The following is a 9983-nucleotide window of genomic DNA, read 5'->3' as shown; positions in this document are numbered from 1 at the left end:
AGGAGTTACGTGGTGCCCTATTTAAAGTGAATGTGGTTGTCTCTAATGCCTAACCCATGAACGATAGTGGTAATTCGATAATAGACATCATGGTATGCCCCATATCCAATTGGGTGCATCTATGATGTTCGGACACACCATCACACTATGGTGTTCCAGGCGGTGTTAGTTGTGAAACAATTTCCACAATGTCTCAATTGTGTACCAAACTCGCAACTCAGGTATTCATATCTATGATCATATCATAGACATTTTATCCTCTTGTCATGACGATCTTCAACTTCACTCTGAAATTACTTGAACCATTCAATAATTCAGACTTGTGTTTCATCAAGTAAATATACTCAGTATCTACTCAAATCATCTGTGTAGTAAGAACATAACGATATCCACTGCGTTCCTCAGCACTCATTGGAATGCACACATCAAAATATATTACTTCCAACAAGTTGCTTTCTTGTTCCATTTTACTGAAAACGAGGCTTTCAGTCATCTTGCCCATGTGGTATGATTTGCATGTCTCAAGTGATTCAAAATCAAGTGAGTCCAAACGGTCCATCTGCATGGAGTTTCTTCATGCGTATATACCAATAGACATGGTTCACATGTCTCAATCTTATCAAAAACGAGTGAGTCCAAAGATCCATCAACATGGAGCTTCTTCATGCGTTTTATACCAATATGACTTAAATGGCAGTGCCACAAGTAGGTGGCACTATATCATTACTATCTTATATCTTTTAGCATGAACATGTGTATCAGTACGATCGAGATTCAATAAACCATTCATTTTAGGTGCAAGACCATTGAAGGTATTATTCAAATAAACAGAGTAACCATTATTCTCCTTAAATGAATAACCGTATTGCGATAAACATAATCCAATCATGTCTATGCTCAACGCAAACACCAAATAACAATTATTTAGGTTTAACACCAATCTCGATGGTAGAGGGAGTATGCGATGCTTGATCACATCAACCTTGGAAACACTTCCAAACCATATCATCATCTCACCTTTAGCTAGTCTCCGTTTATTCCGTAGCCTTTTATTTCGAGTTACTAACACTTAGCAACTGAACCGGTATCTATTACCATGGTGCTACTAGGAGTACTAGTAAAGTACACATCAATATAATGTATATCCAATATACTTCTGTCGACCTTGCAAGCCTTCTCATCTACCAAGTATCTAGGGTAGTTCTGCTTCAGTGACTGTTCCCCTCATTACAGAAGCACTTAGTCTCGGGTTTGGGTTCAACCTTGGGTTTCTTCACTAGAGCAGCAACTAATTTGCCATTTCATGAAGTATCCCTTCTTGCCATTGCCCTTCTTGAAACTAGTGGTTTCACTAACCATCAACAATTGATGTTCCTTCTTGATTTCTACTTTTGCGATGTCAAACATTGCGAATATTTCAAGGATCATCATATCTATCCCTGATAGGTTATAGTTCATCACGAAGCTCTAGTAGCTTGGTGGCAATGACTTTGGAGAAACATCATTATCTCATCTGGAAGATTAACTCCCACTCGATTCAAGTGATTGTTGTACTCAGACAATCTGAGCACAAGCTCAACGATTGAGCTTTTCTCCCTTAGTTTGCAGGCTAAGAAACTCGTCGGAGGTCTTATACCTCTTGACGTGGGCACGAGCCTGAAATCCCAATTTCAGCTCTTGGAACATCTCATATGTTCTGCGACATTTTAAAAAAAATGTATTCGGTGCCTCAATTCTAAACCGTTTAACATTACGCATTGAAATATCATGTAGTCATCAAAACGTGTATGTCAGATGTTCGCAACATCCACAAACAACGCTCGAGGTTCAGCACACCGAGCGGTGCATTAAGGACATAAGCCTTCTACGCAGCAATGAGGACAATCCTCAGTTTACGGACCCAGTCCGCATAATTGCTACTATCAACTTTCAACTAAATTTTCTCTAGGAACATATCTTAAACAGTAGAACTAAAGCGCAAGCTACGACATAATTTGGAAAGTCCTTTTGACTATGTTCATGATAATTAAGTTCATCTAATGAACTCCCACTCAAATAGACATCCCTCTAGTCATCTAAGTGATACATGATCCGAGTCAACTAGGCCGTGTCCGATCATCACGTGAGACGGGCTAGTCATCATCGGTGAACATCTTCATGTTGATCGTATCCACTATACGACTCATGTTCGACCTTTCGGTCGGTTGTGTTCCGAGGCCATGTCTGTACATGCTAGGCTCGTCAAGTCAACCTAAGTGTTTCGCGTGTGTAAATCTGGCTTACACCCGTTGTATGTGAACATTATAATCTATCACACCCGATCATCACGTGGTGCTTCGAAACAACGAACTTTCGCAACAGTGCACAGTTAGGGGGAACACTTTCTTGAAATTATTATGAGGGGTCATCTTAGTTACTACTATCGTTCTAAGCAAATAAGATGCATAAACATGATAAACATCACATGCAATCAAATAGTGACATGATATGGCCAATATCATTTTGCTCCTTTTGATCTCCATCTTCGGGGCTCCATGATCATCATCGTCACCGGCATGACACCATGATCTCCATCATCGTGTCTCCATGAAGTTGTCTCGCCAACTTATTACTTCTACTTCTATGGCTAACGGTTTAGCAAAGAAGTAAAGTAATTACATGGCGTTATTCAGTGACACGCAGGTCATACAATAAATAAAGGCAACTCCTATGGCTCCTGCCGATTGTCATACTCATCAACATGCAAGTCGTGATTCCTATTACAAGAATACGATCAATCTCATACATCACATATATTTCATTCATCACATCCTTCTTGGCCATATCACATCACATAGCATACCCTGCAAAAACAAGTTAGACGTCCTCTAATTGTTGTTTGCATGTTTTACGTGGCTGCTATGGGTTTCTAGCAAGAACGTTTCTTACCTACGCAAAAGCCACAACGTGATATGCAGTTTGCTATTTACCCTTCATAAGGACCCTTTTCATCGAATCCGATCCGACTAAAGTGGGAGAGACTGGCACCCGCTAGCCACCTTATGCAACAAGTGCATGTCAGTCGGTGGAACCTGTCTCACGTAAGTGTACGTGTAAGGTCGGTTCGGGCCGCATCATCCCACAATACCGTCGAAACAAGATAGGACTAGTAACGGTAACTATATTGAACAAAATCAACGCCCACAACAACTTGTGTTCTACTCGTGCATAGAATCTACGCAATAGACCTAGCTCATGATGCCACTATAGGGGAACGTAGCAAAAATTCAAAATTTTCTACGCATCACCAAGATCAATCTATGGAGTAACTAGCAACGAGAGAGAGGGAGTACATCTTCATACCCTTGAAGATCGTGATGCGGAAGCGTTGCAAGAACGCGGTCGGTGGAGTCGTTCACTAAGCGATTCAGATCGCGGCCGAATCCGATCTAAGCACCAAACAACGGTGCCTCCGTGTTCAACACACGTACAGCCCGGGGACGTCTCCTCCTTCTTGATCCAGCAAGGGGAGAGGAGAAGTTGAGGGAGAGCTCTGGCAACACGACGGCGTGTTGGTGGACCTTGCAGTTCTCTGGCAGAGCTTCGCCAAGCACTACTACAGAGGAGGAGGTGTTGGGGAGGGAGAGGGCTGTGCCAGGGGAAGGTTGAAGCTCCCATGCGCCTCCCCACTATATATAGGGGTGGAGGGGGCTGGTTTCTTGCCCTCCAAGTCCATTGGGGCGTTGGCAAAGGTGGGAGGAAAGAGATCCCATCATTTCCTTCCCTACCGAGTGTTATCCCCCTTTTTTAGGGATCTTGATCTTATCCCTTCGGGATATGATCTTATTCCTTCTAAGGGGGGATCTTGGTGCGCCTTGACCAGGGGTGTGGGGCCTTGCCCCCACTACCCACGTTCATGTGGGTCCCCCTATGCAGATGGGCCCCATTCCAGAACCTTCTAGAACCTTCCCGGTACAATACCAAAAAATCCCGAACATTTTCCGATGGCAAAAATAGGACTTCCCATGTATAAATCTTTACCTCCGGACCATTTCGAAACTCTTCGTGACGTCCGGGATCTCATCCGGGACTCCGAACAACATTCGTTAACTGCACACTAATTCCCATAACAACTCTAGCGTCACCGAACCTTAAGTGTGTAGACCCTACGGGTTCGGGAATCATGCAGACATGACCGAGACAGCTCTCTGGCCAATAACCAACAGCGGGATCTAGATACCCATGTTGGCTCCCACATGTTCCATGATGATCTCATCGGATGAACCACGATGTCAAGGATTCAAGCAATCCCGTATACAATTCCCTTTGTCAATTGGTACGTTACTTGCCCGAGATTCGATCGTTGGTATCCCAATACCTCGTTCAATCTCGTTACCGGCAAGTCAGTTTACTCGTTCCGTAATGCATGATCCCGTGACTAACTACTTAGTCACATTGAGCTCATTATGATGATGCATTACCGAGTGGGCCCAGAGATACCTCTTCGTCACATGGAGTGACAAATCCCAGTCTCGATTCGTGCCAACCCAACAGACACTTTTGGAGATACCCGTAGTGCACCTTTATAGCCACCCAGTTATGTTGTGACGTTTGGCACACCCAAAGCATTCCTATGGTATCCGGGAGTTGCACAATCTCATGGTCTAAGGAAATGATACTTGACATTAGAAAAGCTTTTAGCAAACGAACTACACGATCTTCTGCTATGCTTAGGATTGGGTCTTGTCCATCACATCATTCTCCTAATGATGTGATCCCGTTATCAATGACATCCAATGTCCATGGTCAGGAAACCATAACCATCTATTGATCAATGAGCTAGTCAACTAGAGGCTCACTAGGGACATGTTATGGTCTATGTATTCACACATGTATTACGGTTTCCAGTTAATACAATTATAGCATGAACAATAGACAATTATCATGAACAAGGAAATATAATAATAACCATTTTATTATTGCCTCTAGGGCATATTTCCAACAATATGGCCATAAAAAAATAATGTGCTACGGTCCAGACTATAGCATGTACACTACTACTCCTCTTTGTTTGGATCCCTGAGTTAGAGCTAGTTTGGGTTGAAACAACCCCAAATTATCGAAACAGGAGGGGTTAGTTTGAGCTAGTTTTCTCTAACCCAGCTAAAAAAACTAGCCCGGTGGAGAGGTTCTAATTGGGTTAGTTATCCTCGGGCCCACTAAAAGAGAAATAAAAAAATCTCCCCTGCCCGCACCAGATCGCTCCCTCCTCCCCCTCCCTCGCACGACTCCTCTCTGTTCCCCATCGGGCCGCCCACCCAAGCGCCGCTCTACCGCTCGCCCTCTCTCTCCTCCGGCCGCCCTCTCCCTCCGACCTCCGCCGCCCTCCTCTGGCTTCCCTCTCCCTCCTGCCTTCGAAGGTCGTCCCGCTCCCCTTCACCGGTCATTTTTCTCCCTCTGTCGTGCGTGGCAGCGGTGCATCTACCAGGGAGGTCGCGAGAGGGGTGAGTTTGTTTGTTCCTTCTCTGTCTCACAGCCATGTCATTGATCTTGCTCGCTCTCGCACTAATTCTGATTTGGAAAAGTAGATCTCGATCAAACTTGGTATAGATTTGTGGTGCACGCATGGAATTGTTTGATGCTGCTTGAGGAGGTAATAAATCTTTATAGAGGCCCAAAGATTCAGTTTGCCTTTCTAGGTATTTCAGTTTCAGGCTTGCATTATTTGTAGAGGCCCGAAGATTCAGTTCACCTTTCTAGGTATTTCAGTTTCAGGCTTGCATTATTTCTAGAGGCCCAAAGATTCAGTTCACTTTTCTAGGTATTTCAGTTTCAGGCTTGCATTATTTCTAGAGGCCCAAAGATTCAGTTCACCTTTCTAGGTATTTCAGTTTCAGGCTTGCATTATTTTTAGAGGCCCAAAGATTCAGTTCACCTTTCTAGGTATTTCAATTTCAGGCTTGCATTATTTCTAGAGGCCCAAAGATTCTCTTAATCAATGAAAATGGCAAATCTTTTGTCTAGTTTCAAAAAATAAAGATTAAGTTCGCAGTCGTCGGCAAGCGGCCCTGCTACCCATGCCGGTGTCGACCTCAACTCGCAAGCGTCGGTGTCGTAGGGTTTCCTGGGGCTTAGGCTCTACAGAGCCTTCCTCCAGAGCGACGATGATGAGGTCCTCCCTGGGTGCGTGAGGGGCTCCGGGCTCCCTCCCTATCGTGAATGACTTCCATGATGAGTTAGCTCATGCGTTGTTTCATGGAGTATATTTTTTTGTGAAGCTTGATTGACGACTTGTATGTTTAAGTGGGATATCTCATTTGTATGGACAAAGTAAAATTTATGATGTTTTGCATGCTTGATTTGTAAAGATGGTTCATTTATGTCAATTTGTGAGCGGGAGGAGGCAACACAAGAGCCGATCACACCAAATCCGGTAGGAAATAGGGTCCAAAGTAGTCAAATGATTGAGAAAGAGCATTTATTGTCAATCTAACCCTGCCATCCATACGCCTCTTTGGTTTAGAGTTAGTTCACAGTTAGAATCTAACTCTAACCTCTAACTGAGTTAGAGTTCTCCTCGTCTTGGTTCATTGTCATCATACTTTCCCCATTCCTGTGTTTTCAGTATCCTGCAAATCAAAGAGGCCCTTTTTTGCGGGAAAAATCAAAGAGGCCCTTAGACTGGTTTAGGTCCGGTCATTTTTTATAAACGTGTTATGTCCAAAATTTAATGAACCTGCTCCGGTTTCTATGAAAATAATCCGGTTTCATGTAGTAATTTATCTATTCTTCTCCGGGGGGTTTGCATGTAATTTGTGATGTCTAAAATGTAAAGTACACCGGCATATGCTCCGAGTCGTGCATGCACTGCGGCCCAGATGCTCTATGTCCCACATGTCGGCGAAAGGGAGCACGTGGAAATAGCCTAGGAGTACATATAGGAGGATAAATGTGTGAAAAATATATACTGTGAAGTGTGGTTGCGGTTCGGAAAGGAGACCTAAAGTGATGACAGATATAGGTCGCACGCACCCAAAAAGGGGACATGTGGCGGCACGTAAATGGTAAATAGAATGCCCACGGTTTCAATAATACTTGTATTTCCGATTGTAGCGTGACAACACTTGTTCCAAAATGACTTTGTTGATTGTTAATGCGTGCGCCTTCACAAATTGGACAGCAAAATTACCACAACATGTTGGTGCCATGTCATGGCACTAAGCCAAGTTTCATGATTTTCATGCATGTTTTGGATTTATAGGAATTAAAAAACCAAGTTTCTCAATGTTTCCAGCCGAGCCACGACGCCGAGATGTTTGAATTTCATTCCAATTTCTTGCATGGGACCTAGAAATTTACCCGAGGACACACATGTGATTTTTCAACCAACTTTGGTGCACTGGAGCATGTGCTTGTATTTCAAATTTGAATTATGCACACAGAGGTGGCACGTTCCCTCTCAGAACCACGAGCCTTCTTGAGAGAAGCTCCGGTTTGCAAGAAGCTTATACCAAAACTTGTTCCAAACCGGCCCAATTTTTTACCACAACATGTTAGTGCCATGACATGACACCATGCCAAGTTTCGGGATTTCCATGCGAGTTTTGGATTTACATGCATTTAAAATCCAAGTTTCTCGATGTTCTCGGCTGAGCCACGACACCCAGATGTTTGAATTTCATTCTCATTTCTTTCATGGGACCTAGAAATTCAACCAAGGCCACACATGTGATTTTTCAACCAACTTTGGTGCATCGGAGCATGTGCTTGCAGTTCAAATTTGGATTATGTGCATTAAATGTCCAGAAACTCAATTAATGTATAAAAAGGCCAAATGAACCCGGAATAATTCCAAAATTTAACAGGACACTCATATAGTTCTATGTTGCCTCTGTAAAGAAAATCAAGGGGGAGGTAGCATATATCATTTCGCACACAAAGGTGACATGTTCCCTCTCGGAACCATGAGGCTTGTTGAGAGAATCTCCGGTTTTGCAAGAAGCTTATACCAAAACTTGTCCCAATTCAACCAAAAAATATACATATAAAACAGGGTTTAGATCATCCCGAACATCTCGCTACCTACACCAATGTACTATGATTTGAATTCAACATAAAATGGATACAAATATTTGAATTGGAGATTGTATGGTACATGTAGTTCATAGTGAAATATGATTTCTGCTATATGCATTTTTTTTGTTATCAAGATAATATTTAAATGATTGTATAACTTGACAACAATTGTATTCAAATAAGGAAAATTAATTCAAATTTAGTCCATATGGTAGACGACAATATATATGTTCATAGGGTGGAGTAAAATGTTCATATATGACGGAAGATCAAAATGTACGACTACATCAATTATAAACCGCAAGGCCACGTAACGATATATTCGAATTCAACATAACGTGGATTCACAAACAGAAATTCAAGATCTTGGCATTTGTAATCATATAAAAAGGGACATTACTCTTTCTTTTGGTGGGAATTGATTTCTTTTTTTGTTATTGTTGAGGGAAGTGCAAATCGATTTGGTACTGTACAGGGTAATCTTGTTCTCCCGATCTTTTTTACATTTTTCTTGTAGTTTTTTCAATGGCATTCATAGAAATATAGTAAAAGGGGACATGACTCTCTTGTGTCTTGTATGAATTGTTTTTTTGTACATGTTAAGTTTGTTCTGCCGAACAAGGAATCCGCACCTTGTTATCCCGAAATTTTCAAGCTCGAGTATATTTTCTCTCGCCTGCTTTGAAACTCCCGCCTCTTCAACTCACGCCGTGCCTTGTTATCCCGAAATTTCGACGCGCGCGAAAACTCCCTCCTCATCCGAAATCGGTCCCGCAGCCCAGACACGTGAAATCCCCCTTCTACCCCTCAACCGGAAATGTCGGCTCGACGTCGCGGTGTCAAAACTGGTGGGGGTACGCTGGTAACTTACTCTACATTTCGGACAAGCGTGTCCCTAAGCCATGGCTCCCCGCTCCCCTACCTTCCCCTTCGTTCTCCCCATTTGTACATCGAGGCCGCCAAAACCCACAAAAACCCACGCTCCTCCGTCGGCCTCCTGCCCGCCACCCAGCCGGAGACTCTTCCCCGACAACATCGTCCACCGCAACAGCTTGACGTCCCTCATCCACCACGCCGGATGAGGATCCGTCGTTGATCTTGTCGTCTCGCCGGATCAGCCGCCCCATCCTCGACCTCCAAGGAGTTGCCCCAACGTTCGCCTCGTCTATCGCGCTAACTCCATCCCGACAGCGCCGTCTTGACCTGCCCCACCGGAACTGTAGCATCCTCACCAATTGCTTCGATGAAGCCGAGGCTAACTCAGTGCCACCAAGGAGGTTCTGCACTCACCGCTGCATTTTACCTTTTATTCGATCTCACGGGGCTGCCGATGCTCGATACCGAGCAGCCATGGCGGGTCTCCATCGACAGTGCCGTCGCCGGCCACTTCATCCAGGACGTCTCTCCCCCATGTCATTGCTTCCTCGGCGGCAACTCCCACACCGGCATTAGCTGCAGCTGCTCCGTCTCTCGCTCACGCTGCTGCTGCTGCTACGGCTCTGTTCTTGCTATCGGTCATGCTGTTGCACTGCTCTTGCTTTTGTTCATGCTGCTGCTCTGCTTTGCTATTGTTGTCGATCGCGCTGCTACTCCGCTCTTGCTCTCGTTCGTGTTGCTGCTCTGCTCTTGATCTCTCGTGTTGCTACTATTGCACAACCTTCGACAGCTATAGGAGTTGCTGCTTTAGCACTCGCTCATGGTGCTACTACACGACTTGTTCTCTGCTAGTGCGTTCCCTGCTCGAGCGTCTACTGATTTAGATCACTGCTTCTCTGCTACTAATGCTTGAACACCCTAAACATCTATTGCAATGCTCTGCTACTAGTTCAATCAGTTTCGACAGTAAAATTCAGTTTTGACTGTAAAGTTTAGTTTCTTAAGTTAAGTTCAGAGTGAACAATATTTACAGCATCTGTTGGAGCGGCCGT

This window comes from Triticum aestivum, chromosome 2B (assembly GCF_018294505.1).
Source record: "Triticum aestivum cultivar Chinese Spring chromosome 2B, IWGSC CS RefSeq v2.1, whole genome shotgun sequence".
Taxonomy (NCBI): Eukaryota; Viridiplantae; Streptophyta; class Magnoliopsida; order Poales; family Poaceae; genus Triticum; species Triticum aestivum.
The sequence above is the reverse complement of the archived record's forward strand: the minus strand, read 5'-3'. Positions refer to the sequence as shown.